The sequence below is a fragment of the Myiozetetes cayanensis genome, unplaced genomic scaffold, assembly GCF_022539395.1.
Source record: "Myiozetetes cayanensis isolate MyiCay16 unplaced genomic scaffold, myiCay2020 scf24, whole genome shotgun sequence".
Taxonomy (NCBI): domain Eukaryota; kingdom Metazoa; phylum Chordata; class Aves; order Passeriformes; family Tyrannidae; genus Myiozetetes; species Myiozetetes cayanensis.
Window position 1 is genome coordinate 4995689 of NW_026087456.1, and position 14404 is coordinate 5010092.

Sequence of the window (14404 nt, forward strand, 5' to 3'; positions counted from 1 at the left end):
TATAACTAGATTATTATTAGAATGAATATTAACACCTGTTTACTTCTTACTAAATGCCTAGATCTTGAATATGTATGTGACAACAAAGGAATAACTCCGTAGAGATATGGAGATTGGAAATTTGAGGGGAGGAATTCTTCCTGAAAAGAAATCAACAGGAGGTACAAAATAAGCTCTGAAATACCAGCATGGTACAAGGCATGCTTATGTAAAACACTGAAGCCAGTATTATCATCCAAAATGAAGCTGTGAATCAGGGGATGTTGTTAATATCATTTCCAGTTCTTTTTGTTTTCTTTTTTTTTTTTTTTAATCCCTTCAGATTATATATTATAGGTTCATTTAAAATGCTGAGTAGATGAGTGGCAAGGAAGAATTTTGAAATCAATCAGTGAAAGAAAAGGGTTTGGTGATTTCCTATTACATTAATCATACACTTTTTTTTTTTTAAAGTATTCTTGAGTCTGATGCTTTCCTGCTCAGAGAACTGAGACTTTCACCAATGCTCTTATCATCTCTGGCTTTGACAATGGTCACCTTCTCTTCTCTGTTTTATCTAATGCTCATTCAGACAGGGCTGCCATAGATGATTTCACTTCCTCACTACTATGGTTAAGGTCACCTCTCCACTGGATCCTCCCATTGACTCATCATTTGCAGCCCTAGAGGAGCTTACTGCTTGTCCTCAGTTTCAGAAGACAAATTCAAATTCACCTTTTCTTGATTTTTTTTTTTGCCATCTCTCAAACAAGTGCTCTTTGCTTTTATAACATCTCTGCTGTGGAGCTGCATGTCTCTAACATTTTTGTTGTTTTGTTTTGTTGTGTTTTTTTTCTATATGGTATAGTGAAGATGCTCTTTGAAACAATATTTGTCAACAGTCCTTCTGAAAACCTGCTTTTTCCTCATTTGACTCCATCCTTGTGACTTAGCTCCTGTGCCTCTAGGTATCTCATTCTAAGAAAATGATTTGTGAATGGGAATTCATTTTTACTTTTCTTTTTAAAATTTAAATTACAGTGTGATGATGGTCATGATATACATGTGTCTTAGGTTGACTCCACAATATTATTACTGTTTATTGCTTCTGTCACCTGTGATTTCCCCTTCTGTTGCAGCTTTCACTTCTTGAAGCTTGTCTTAATTTCAGACCCAGATCCTACAACTTACACATCTGCTTACCTTTAGTCATCTGCGTATTCCCACTGATTCCACTGAGAATACACACATACTTTAAATTAAGCACATGTGCAAGATTTTGGGAATTAAATCATGGGAAATACTCTACTTGTTGTTATTTTTCCAAGCTTCAACAGCTAGCGGCTTCTGCAGGTGGTCAAACCTGCAGAGATTTAAAACCCTTTGTTGCTGAAGAAAAGACAGTTGGCCTGAAATCGGTAAGATCTGAGAAAAGGTCTTGACAATATTGAGAAGGGAATTTTTTGTGGCAATAATAGTGGTGTGAGTTTTCATAGTGAAGGTTGTTCCAAGACAGTAGAACTGGCAAAGACCCAACATCTTATTCTCTTTTCTCGAGGCGATGCTCAGATCAGACGTAGTTTTTCTCCCTTACGTACATTGGTGTTGTCACAAGTATGGGGCAGGAAGGATACAGGAAGTAGTAGTTTGTAATTTTTGGTGGGGAAACACCCCCAGTATAACTGATGCTGGATTGTTTGGTAATTGGGAAGGACAGCAAAAAAATAAAAAATAAACACCAAAAAGAATACAGAAGTTTCTGTGAAAAAAATCAGGAGGAAAACCAGACTGAAGAGCAATCTGTAGTGTGAAGATCCACTACATTATTATAGCTTGTTTTTCTCATTTCTGTTTATTTTCTTCATATTTGAACTATTACAACAAGGACTGGAAACAACTCATATTTCAGTCTGCATTAAGTGGTGTTCTAACTGTAATTTGATTAAAAAACAAGATAGAGAATTTATAAGGTATGTTATTCTAAATCACATGCCACATGATATCTAAAATTATTTGAATAAATTTAAACCATTAAAATAATTGCAATTATTTGAATAATTGTAGTTTTTTATTGTTAATAATACAACCAGTGGCAGAGTAAAATACAAGAGAAAATGAAAACTGTGGGAAAATAGTATAATGATAGCTTAATTTTGATTTGACATTTAATTCCAGAAAGGCAAGTTTCAGAACATGATTCAAGACATATGGAAGTTAAATAAATGTTTAATTCCAGCACACCTTAAACACGGGTCTAAAAATATCATAATTCCCAAGCGACAGAAATTCTGGGCTACCGCTGTCTCTGCAGCTCTGTGGCCAATATCTGCATTGTTTATTTATCCTGGGAAACCTCTGTGAAGGAGCAGGATCACAGGGTAGCTCAGATGGGGCCAGATGGGAAGAGATGGGAGGTCGAGCCTTGCCCTCAGCTCGTCCCTCCTGGCTTTCCCTGGGGGGGTTGCTCTTGTGCCCAGCAGCTGATGAAAAAGTCCCTGCAGCTTTGGGAATAGAAACCCAAAAAGACAAAGTGAGATAGATAGAGAGAAAGAGAAGCAGACAGAGCAAGGAATGTAACCTAGTGCTTCCTGGCACTGCCTCCTGCAAAAAGGCCTTCAGTCTCAATATTCTGCTTCACAGAAGGGTATAAAATTATCTCAGCTTTGGAAATCAATAAATTAGATAAGCTAATTCATTTGTCTACTAATTTAGAATCATTTTTGTTTATGTTTGAATTGCTAGTTTTAGTCTTATAATCCACCAATAACTTAATTCCCTTATGTTTTAGAAAAAAAAATTTCCTCCTTTTCTACTTTAGAGCTGTAAGTATAAAACCCCCTGGCATTTATGGAAGGAGCACAAAATCCCACAGGGGTGAATGCACTGGAGACCCAGAGCCAAATTTTTTCAGTCAAATTTCTGCTCTCTCATCTGTCACCCTGGGGTCAGTAGTGATTAGTAAGATCTCTTTCCTCCTTAGGGTATATTTATATTTGCTCTGCAATAATACACAGCTTTTCACTATTCTATTAATATGACACTATCAGCAAACCATCAGTGTTCTCTCTTGACATGTACTAAATATTGTCAAAGAAACAAACAAATGAAAAAATGTGTGTTGAAACAAGCTGACCTCTGGTACAAGAAGAGTAAATAAGGGAATGTCCTGGGAGATGTCTTTTATTATTCCTAATTGTTTTTTAAACACCACAAGTCTTCTCTCAGTTTTGGGAGACAAAGACCCCTGCCGTGTTACATTAGATTAGGGCAGGACCAAGAGCCAGGTGCTTATCCTAAGTAGTAAATCCATGAAGAGATGGGTCAGGCTGGCTGTGTTGTATTCAGCTGATTTGGATGGTGTTTGGAGTCTGCCTCTTCATAAAACTCATCTTCACCAAGGCCATAGAACTTTGCTTTGCAATTTATCCAGAAACTGTCCCTGAGCCAAGAAGTTCAAAACACCAAAGAGTAAGAAAATGCAGTTAAAAAGGGATACAAAAGGATGTTGTACAGGAAGAGGTCTCAGGAATTGTTAGGCTTGACAGAAAAAAAAGCATCTTGCCCCAAGTTAAGGGTATTTGAGAGGCTTATTTAACCTTTATTCTAGCTATTTGCATAAAATTTCATGTTATTATTTATAATATGATTGCATCAAAATGTGAGTTTGCCAGAGCAACCCAGGCTTCAAATGGGGCCTATGTTGCTTCCCAAAATTACAACACCTCCTTAAAAAGGAATAAAAAAAAGCGCACTGTGTAATCTGAACTCTTGCAAAATGCTATTAATAAAACATGACTTTAATGAGCAACACATTTTCTCCAATTCTTAGACTACATTTAATAAGAAAAGACTGTAATTACCAAAAAAAAAAAAAAAAAGTAAATGAGCTATTTCAGCTTAATCCATTTTTGAGGAAAATGTTAATATTGGAGACATACTGGCAATGGTAAGACCACTGTGGCACATTGACATGATGTGGGTGAGGGCTTCTGTGTCGTGGCCTTCTTGTTTCACTGTAAGAAAAACAAAAGAGTGACATGTCATACATTCGTTCTTTTCTCTTTCCATTTAATCAGTCCTTTTACCAGAAAAAAATAATGAAGCCTCCAGCAGATGACATAGTTTTACATAAATAAATATTTATTCAAATCCCCTACTTGCAGTCACTTCCCATTAACAAAACACCAGAGTCAGAAGGATATCTAGAAAGCAGAATGCACCCAGAATTTTTGCTTAGGTTATGCAGAATTATGCTTGTTTAACTGAGACTTTGAAAGTCTTATGTGGTTGCAAATGTTTGTAGATATGTGTGTGTGTGTGTGTGCACCTGTGTGTCTATTGATGTTATGTGATATAAAGTACTTGGACTTGCATGTCCATGTCACTTTTCTTCCTGTTATTCTCTGGTAGACATTATTGCTAACAATATTTATCCTAGTAATGCATAAGCTTTTCTATTGTGGACATCAGTTTTATGTAACTGATATGCATCTTTTTTTTGTTTTAAGCAGAGTTTGAAGAGGTTCAGCCATTTGTGTTTGGCATGAGAAAAGAGCAAAAAGGAATAGTCTTCTCACCTTCTTTACAGATTATTTTCTGTGTTTAAAGTGACAATGAAAATAAGGAAAAACAGAGCTATTCGTTACCATTTTTAAAAGCAAGTCAAGAACCCGAGCCCTGCAGTGAACAAGTTCTCCAACAGGTGAGATAATCCATGTGTCTCCAACACTTCCACACGTGTTTAGAAATTTGTTTTCAAATGGGAGCTTCTTCTGCACCTAACAGAAGAAGAAGGAGTAGCCCCAAACCTCTGATTTTTTGACTTGCTACACTACTTTCACAATGCAGCCCAGTATAAGGGATAGAGGAAACTTGGGGATCAGTGACTGCCAGATTCACTTCTGTGCATCTCTTTTATCCCAGATAGTGATTAAGACTTGGAAAAATGCAGTTTCAGAGCTTGAAAGGTCAGTGGTGGGACCTGCTTTTTGTTGTGATCCAAGTTGCCACCAGAGCCTTTCCTTGCAGAGGGGGATATCTGAATGCTGGGGCTCTGACTCACATTTCTTGTACCCTCAGGCACAGTTAACCTGTGGTGGACACACCAGCCCTGCTGGACATCCACAGACTCTCAGGTTGGTCCAACTCAGTCACTTTCAGGCTTTCTGCTCATCATAAACACAGTCCTGGAAATCTGGACACAGTATTTGTGCAGATATTCTTGTCTTTTCCAATTTGTTGCAATTTCTCTCTTTCAGGATGCCTCAAATATGAGCTTCCCATTTTCAATTCATGATTTTAGCTGGAAAATTCACAGGACAAAAGTGCATCTTATGGATTGGCTTAATTCCACTATCCTTATTTTAGATTCTTGTAAGTTAAGGAAAACTTCAGCAGGTTTGAATTTTGTTTTCCTTTTTAATCTAAAGATACTGTTTGGTTTGGCTTGAAGGGAATTATGAGAAATACCAATATACTTAAAGAAAACACATTTTAGTGATTTCTGAGAACAGCAAGTGAACCTTAGCAGTGAAATCCTGCTGTATAGGAGGCTCTAAAATTGCAGTGTAAGAGTGCTTTCCTGGGATGTAAGAATAGGGGTGTAAAATTAGTTACATGTCCAAATGTGTGTAATCCAAGATGATATCCAGTCAAAAATGGCTAATGCATAAGGAAAAAGTTATTCTAGAAATTTAAAGGAATCTGTTTATGCTCACATCTGAAATTTCTAGTGACATCACACACCATGAAACAATGAAATCTAATAAGGCTTGTTCACTTCAACAGCAGTTTTAAAATATGTTCAGAAAGACCTTCTCTCATCTCTGCTGCCTGACTTCAGTCTTAAAATCTTAAATCTGACAGTCAGTCACTTCTCTTTTACTTCTCTTTCTACCACACAGAACATCTTGGCTTTGCCTTCCCAGCCTGCATCAGCCATTCCAACAATCTGAAATGCTTCGTGTAGAGCATCCCCCATATTCACTGGGAATGAATCAGAACATGTGTAACTCAGGAGTTACTCAGAAACATAAACTGCAATTCCTGGAGGTGAAGTGAAATATCTATTAGTTGCATATATCAAAATTTGTCTTCTCTAGAAGAATATATATTACAGATACTCCTGATATGGTTTTCTTTTGGAGAATCAGTGCTGTGTAAATATGAAAAATATTGTTCCATTCTTTGCAAAGGCACAGTCTTTTTTTTTTTTGCCTTCATCTTCACAAAGTATATTCATTTGAATTGATGCTAAAAGTAAGAAAAAAAATAGCCATAATAGTTTGTTGTGTTCCTTGGAAAAATTTGCTTGTCCATACTTCAAGATCCCTGTGACAAAGTCTGTCTTTCCAGCAGTTTCAGACTGTGTACAAGGCAAAGAAACAATATGAGAATATAATAAATGCTTGCAATATTAACAGTGCCAGTGGATGCAGTTCTGCTCCATGTAATTGCAAAGTGTGTCCAGATGCTACAATGATGCATTACTTGGAAATGCCTATAATGATAAACAGATAATAAAGGTTGAATTAAAGAAGTCGATGGTTTTGGCCTTGCTGCTGCTTGGCAGTTCTGGAGTGTACGTGAAATAAACCATCACCACAATTAGTATTGGTTGGCTCTCTACCATCTCCAAGGAGATTCTAGATGTTGGCTTTCTCACTTCTGGGAATGGTCCTTCTAGAACAGCCTGCAAAGCGCTGACAGGTTGGTGCAATTCTTAATGTGTAATGCCCAAACTTTTTATTTTTTGACAGTTTCAGCTTTGGTGGGTGTCAATTCAACCCTTTTTCCAAAACGTAGAGAAGTGTTTTTGAATGGTTTTCTCAGAAAAGAATTGCAGGAGGATGGCCAGTTCCAGCATAAAACCCAGGCACAGCTCTATAGGCAGCTCACATTCACAGGTACCTCAAAGGAGATATAGGCCACCTTCCTAATTTATCATCACTGTTTTTATTTAACTCAGGATGTCCCACATCTCAGGCACTGCACAGATCAACCTCTAAGTTAAGTGGTATATCTACCCTGCAGAAAGCTATTTAACTGTATTGAACCCAACTCTATTCAATTACAAAAACCAGTTTAATTTAAAACAACAGAAATGCAAGGCAACTGCAGGGTTGGAATTATATTGGCTGTGCCAAAAGGTTTTCTGTCTCTTAACTCTCCGTATTTCAAGTTTCCTCTATACGAATGTCTGTTACTTACTCTGAAACTAGAGATGACAAGGTTCCACAGAGGTGAGGTGTACTAGCACCTACTTAATGCTGAAGATGAACATAGGTGCTCTGTGAACATGTGATGTGCTTGATCATAGACTTTATTGATGTTCCTCCTGATGTCCGAAGATCCTGTGATGGAACGTGTAATGACAGTTTGAGGTATTAGTGATAGTCACTTGGCAGTATTCCTCATTTTCCTGGCATCTCTGAATTACAGCAAATGCAAGTCTATTTGAAATTAAAAATATGGACACTTCTGATAAGAGATGTGCTTTTCTACTAGGGCTGTACATTGGTGGATAGGAATCTGTTACCATAAAGGGAGCTAGAAGACAGATGAATGAAAACTTAGACAAAAAGGAAGGGTTTTTTCATGCTAAATGACTGAAACTTAGGCACTTTGCCAAGACATGCATGCATCATAACCCACTACTTATTTGGGTGAAGAAATCCTCCAGTTCCACTTCCAGCACACTGACAGATCAGCCCTGAGCCATCACTTATCCACAGCAACATGCCCAGGACTGGTACTGCCACATGCTCAGTAAAACCAGCTGCCCACTGAGGCCCATTTTTGGATCTGGACTCTGGTTTCTCCCAGAATTAGATTTTGGTTGTGTGTAACACAACAGATTGCATTGTAATGAGTGCAGAGTTCAAAACTTGGCACCAGTGCTTGCTGTTTTTCCAAAGTCAAGTGTAAAGTCTTAGGGCCCTATTAATGAAAAATCCATCCCTTGGCTGGATCACAGAAAAAGTAGGGCCCCAAATTATGAGCAGGATCTGTTCTAAAAGCCATGTGTTCATGTAAAAATACGATGGAATATGGGCACGGAAAGTCACATGTGGATTTCACTAGATGCACAGGGATTCCTGGAATGCATGTAAATTTATATGTTATGCTTAGAGACATGATGCAAGAGGTCAGGAGGCTGTAAATATGTTTCCTTGCTGCATAAAGTAGGGTGATAAACAGTGACATGTCAAAAGCCCTGAAAATCAAGGTTGGGGTCAAACATGATCTCTAGCATGTCTCACTTTTCCTTGCCCTGCCTAATGCTTTTTGCTTCTAACAAGTGAAACCAATAATTCTTGTTTGACGTGATCCCTGAAGAACCTGGGAAACTGTTAATGGCTTATACCTATCTGAGTATGTCACACAGGCTGCAGGAGTAATCACCACCTGTTATTTTTAGAAAAGACAGTGAAACAGTCCTAAAATATAGACTATAAATGCTTACTAAGAGTATGTTACGGTTCTCAGTAAAAGTAGGTTTTTTTCCAGTTATCTCAGTGAGCTGACATGCTTCCATTTCTTTTTACTGTTGTAATCAAAGTGTTCAGGAAAAGATAAAACTGAAGAATTTTCTGTCAGAAATTATCTCCACCCTTAGCCAACTTATGCAAAGCAGACTATTTTCCTTTTTGCAATATTTTTCATTTCCCATAGACCCGCATTACAATAATGGTTTTTAAGTTTTATGGGGTTTTGCCTTTTTATTTAATAAAAAGGCAGGCTGGGTTCATCCTGCTCACTTCCTGCAAGTTGTACTTGTAGCTTAACCTGCTCAGCTCCCTTCCTCTCAGAGCTGCTTGCGTGCAAAGACTTTGCTTACCACTAATCCCCAGCGTAATGGGCTTTGTGAAAGTGACAGTGCAGATGTCATGAGAGGACTCTCTGGGAAGGAGATTTTACTTTTGTAAGGCTGCTTTCAGAAGAGTCCTTTCTCTTTGGGATATACATCATCCTATTGTCAGGAAAGGCACGGAGAGGAGTGAGGCCGGAGCATATGGTCCTTTGGCAATTCTGGATTAAAGATTAAATTTACTCTTTGGACTACTTGAATTTGCCGTAATTTATGCCATACCAAAGCTTCTAAATTATGTCTAAAGCAGCTCTATCCTCTTAGTTTCTCTTTAGTTTTAGTGTTTCTCATTAAAAAGGAGGAGCCATTGTCACTGAAAACTCATCTTTCTCACCAACATGCAACCCTCAACTGTTCTATACATGAAACACTCTGTGTGACAGCAGTTTTTGTCTTTTTACAGTGTAAGCATGGAGGAAGTGTTAAGCCAGCTGATTCAAGTGAGGACATCATAGATCTTCAGAATTGCTGATGCTGCTTAGATTTTACATGTGACTACGATGACAAATTTCACCTTCAGGAGCAGAGCTCCACATTATGCCACGACAGCAATGCAGCCAACCTCTGCTGGTAAGGAGCACTTTGATGCTGTGGAATTAGTTGTGTCCAAATATAACATCCATTAAAAAGGAAAATGGGAAATAAAGCCCCTTTGCTCAAATTCTACTTCTATAATATCAGGGTCTTTAGACAGCACGTGTACTGGAAGGATCTTGGGAGCTGAGAAATGGAGGGCAGTAAAAACAGTTGACATAGTAATTTTCTTCCATATTTTTCAAGTTCATTAAGTGGTCTGTTAATTATTGGTGCCAGTGTAACAGAGGCAAGAGAGTGAAAAACTAACAGTCTGTCTGAAAAGACATCAAAGAGGAGGAAAATAAACACCTCCAAAGCTACATCATGAAAGGTTCAAAAAAGTGTGTTTCAAAAAAGTGTGTTTTCAGGGGAGGAAAAGGTTTCATCAAAATTATGACTTCAGCTCTGGAAAGTAATTCAGTTAGAGCACAAGTGGTTGTCATAAAAATTGTGTATATTAGGAAAAAGTTCAGTGTTGTCTGTTGCAAAATAGGAATAATTCTGTCCAATACCTTCTAAGTGTCTCAAATGGCAGGTTTTATTTAATAAACTAGGGTAATAAATGCACTGTATAACCACATAATGTATGTGGAATGTTACTATCCATGTATAAAATGCTGTAAACATAAGGGGGTTTGTGTATAGTATCCTCTGTGAGAAATCCACTCCATCCTCTGAGAAAGTTTATCATTGAAAAGACAAGATAGGTTACAATAGAATGACATAAAGTCCAGTTCTGCAAGATGTCACAGAGCTTTCTCTCTTGCAGCTGTCACTAGGACTGCTAATTTCCCTGCAGCTTTTGCAGAGATAAGTGTTCCTTGCATCCTGTACATTTTTAGAAAGAGAAATGAGTGTGTATTTCCATGGACAAATGGCTCAGACAGCACAGCTCACGATGTTTGGGATTTATGTGGGACAGCAGGATAGATGAGTTCCCACTAAAGGAAAGCTAGGAAAAAAATGTAAAATTATGGAAGGGCTCCCTCTGCCTCATCTTACATAGGAGATAAGAGTGAGGAGGAGATGACATCTGGGTTTTCTACTAAATGCAGTTGCGGGCTGGCTGGAAAACAACTGCTTTTGCATGTCCATTAAAGAAAATACATATGTAAATTTTTCTCTTCAGTTACTAGGTAGGTGTTAACAAAACAGCTGAACAGTGTATGGAATTGTTTTTTGTCTCTTTTTAGTTTTCCCATCCGCAAGTTCTGCACATTCTGTTCTGTAAGATCTCGACGTTTCAGCCGTGACTCCTGATACAACATACACTTCTGTTCTGAAAGCCATTTGAATATTGTACTATTGCTGCCAGGAGGTCCTAAGTAGAAAACAAAACAAACCAAAACATAACAAATAAATCAGCTGTGATAAAAAAAAAGCAACAAAAAACAAACAAAAGCACTCTTCTCTCTCCGTCTTGCACAAGAAAATCCTTCAGGCCTGATTTATTAGTAGAACCAGCTATGGACAGCTAATAATGTACATCTGGATATAATGAACAAATGCACAGCCAAAATTTTTTTTTTTTTTCCAAGGGTTTGAGTGAAGTAATTCATCTGTACTTTAACAAAAGCTTTTATTTCCACGTGAGGAGGTGGGCAGCCATTCAATCAGACATGCTTGAAATTGTTTCAGTCTCTTAAATTGCCCAGATATTTTCACATTACCTTGAAAAAAATAGAGGAGGATGTGTATGCCCTTTTGACATAAGAAAATGTAAGTTTCTCCCTACAAGATGTTTAAGATCTATAAATTTATATACAAATATTTATGATCCTATTATACATGGCGAAAGTAATACACTTCATTAACATGAAATATCACAACGAATTAGGATCATAAATAATAGAAAGTGTGTGCAGAAAGAGAAGACTGGGATATTCTTTGCTCAGCTCTGTAGCCTTCTGGGCAGGAAAGCTTGTTTTGAAAGCAGATGCTTCTGTCTACTCTAGCAGAATTTCTGTTGAAGTTTTGGAGTGGGTGTTCACTGTTTTCAGCTGGCAGCAAGGATTTTTAGCAATGCCTCCCATCATTAATTGCCCAGATTTTGATCCATGGACATCAATAGAAACAGTTGGATGCGTTCTTAAGGAAAAAGCTCAGTAAGAATTTCTCTCAATATAAAATATTGAGAGAATATGTTCATATATATATTCATATATATATTCTATACAATATTTCAGTACCTCAAAGTAATGCAAGGAGACTCACTGAAGTCAGTGCAACTTCAGCATGTTTAAAGCAAAACGTGTGTGACTGCTTCTAGAAATGGAGTCCATGATTTTAATTCTGTTTAACAGTGGCTTAACTCTTGATATCATACTGCTTTTCATTTACTCCTTTTTTTTTTTTTTTTTTTTTTTTTTAAATTGGAAACATGCCACAATCATTTTAAAGGAGTTCTTGAGTTAACTTAGCATCACTGCTAAGCTGCACAGAAGAATATCAAGCACTGTTGTGGACTTTTTCCAATTAAAACAGGATTTGCAGTTAAATATACGTGTCACAATGTGATGTATGAATAATCCATGAACCATTAAACAGCAAAATTTCAGTGGAGAGGTTCCTTAGGAAAAAAAAAAAAAGACAAAACATTGCAAACATAAGCCAAACATTTACAGGATTGCTAGCAGTAAGTGGCTGAAGGAAAGCTGAACAACTGCAAATAAAGCCATTTAGCTTCTCAAATGACAGCTTCCCATTCAGGTACCTTTACTGACTTTGTTGCAGCCTCATGTTTGTTTTTTGTTTCTGAAGATCTCTTACAACAGGAGATCAATGATCTTTGAAGGACATGGACCAAAACAGTACTTTTTTTCTTGCTCTGAAACTTAAATTGACACATTTTGTAATGCAAGAAATTCAGCTAGAGCTTGCAACTGCATACAAAAAATAAATACTCTGTAAGACATATTTGTGTTGATAATTGGCATGACCCTTTTTACACATTATTAATCTTCTGTAAAGAATAAATCTTTAGGGTAGAAAAAGTTAATTAAAAGTACTTTCACACTTTAATTTTAGCTTCCACATGTTGTGAAGTGACCCCATATGACAACAGTGGAAATAAAAAGAAGTGACATCATAATGAGATATTTATATCCAGCTACATAAAAGACTAAATGGGTTAAATATTGACTTAATTGCCTCTATTCTACATAAATCTTGCCCAGAAGTGGCATAAAAGGCCAAGAATTTTTCAGTGATCTAATAGGGGGAATTCTGCATACCTCCATCCAGCCTTCCTTTGTGAGCCAGTAGCACAAATGGGTTGTATTTGGGCACTATATTTAGTTTTGCCCATAATTTATTGTCTGATCTTGGCAAGTGCCCAAATCCTATTTTTTAATATGCAATTTTTGTGGTGTGTTGGAAAAGGCTGCAATCTGGCTTTCCCTGCCATCAAAAAGGAAACTAAACCTATGAGCAGTATCTAAGCAAAGCTACTACCATTCAAATGACTATGGTTGGAGAAGTCTTCCTTGTTCCCAAACTGACATTAAAAAGAATTTCCTTAGGTTATATTTTACTTCCTTTGCCACGTAGCTCAGTAACTGAGATATGAATATATAAGGTATATGAAATATCAGGTCCACTTCCTATTTGAAGCACATGAAAGTACTGAAACACTGCAATAGGTGGGATGGTTTAACTGCTTCCAGCCTCTGCTTGGGCATCCGGTGATCGTGAAATCATCTGGTTAGTTCACTTACAATGAATACCCAAAAATATTTAACATACACTATTTTATATTACTCTCTATTTAATAACCAGAAAGAGGCAATCAATTCTTTCATAGATGAAGAAGGAACATTGGCATAGTTTTCAGTTTTGATTGCTTCGAGGGACTAAATTAAGAATGGCAGATATTTTAGTGTGGGCTCAGCTAATGGTATATCTGGAGATGTAATGAAGCTCTGAAGTATTTCATCTCCTGGGAGGTGAGAGTGCTGGCTGTTACAATAGCTTAGTTCTTTCATGCTTGACATTTGAAGGGCTTTTTTAAATAATGGCAGGAAGTCCAGAGCTTTTCTATGTTCTCCTTTCCTTTCAGTATGCCGGATGCCCTCGCACCAGAGAGCCTTTGAAACCTTCTCCTGTTTCTTCAACACCTGATGGTGATTGTTTGACTGGAGATTTACAGATGACCTGAAACTCAAAGCTTCCAAGTAGCTGAAGTTACAGAAGCATTGAAACGGTGCTGGGTTCACTGTTATCATCATCTGATGGCTACTGAACAGTGAAATGAGATGGTAATGTCTGCATTCCAGCGGTGGAAAGTTTCTACCATCAAAAACACCAACACAACTCAAAGAAAAAGCTATTTAGAGACCTTATGTTCCAGGCATGTTTGTATACGTTTGAGTTCTAACCACATCAGTAGCATTGCTGCCTTTAATGCAATATCTCCTCTGATAGTCTGTTGCAGGCATAGGAACTGGCAGGATGAAGATTACTTATCTCTGAGGGGAAATAGGCAAGACACTGTGATCAGGGAAGAAAGAGACTTCCACCCCCTGCTCCCATCCCATCAACACTGAGAAGAACTGATGAAGCCAAAAGGTCCATGAGGCAGCTCTGCAAAATGTCTGTGGCTTGGGCAGTGTTTTCTTTCACAGAGTGGCATAATCACAGGGTAGCTGAGGTCAGTGGACACTGCTGGAGATTGTCTAGTCCAACCTCTTTCTCAAGCAGGGTCAGCTAAAGCAGATTGCTGGGGACCATATCTAGTTGGGTTTTTAATATCTCCCTACCAACTCACTGGAAAACCTGAGTCAGTGTTTGATGACCCTCATGGTTAAGTGTTTTTTTCTTATGTTCAGAGGGAACCTTCTGCGTTTCAGTTTGTGTCTGTTGCATCTTGACTGGTCACTGGGCACCAGTGAGAAGAGTCTGCATCTGTCTCCATTAGGTATTGATAAAATCCCTTGTGCCTTCTCTCCTCCAGAACTCATCAGTTCCAGCTCTCCCAGTCTT

General features: G+C 37.8%; 2 long non-coding RNA genes across 3 annotated transcripts in view; both read left to right on the forward strand.

The window, feature by feature from the left end:
- LOC126642785 (uncharacterized) overlaps positions 1-4675 on the forward strand; it is a 30885-nt gene extending 26210 nt beyond the window's left edge. The window contains exon 7 of the long non-coding RNA XR_007629552.1: positions 4491-4675. This is a non-coding gene — a long non-coding RNA (uncharacterized LOC126642785). The remainder of the gene's footprint in view (positions 1-4490) is intronic.
- Positions 4676-5055: 380 nt separating this feature from the next.
- Positions 5056-14066, forward strand: LOC126642784 (uncharacterized). Of its 2 annotated transcripts, XR_007629550.1 has the most exons (6): positions 5056-5114; positions 5238-5352; positions 5883-6030; positions 9252-9418; positions 13482-13680; positions 13847-14066. It is a non-coding gene; the product is annotated as an uncharacterized LOC126642784 (long non-coding RNA). The 2 variants fall into 2 exon arrangements; XR_007629549.1 differs by having other exon boundaries at positions 13482-14066.
- Positions 14067-14404: the final 338 nt, after the last annotated feature.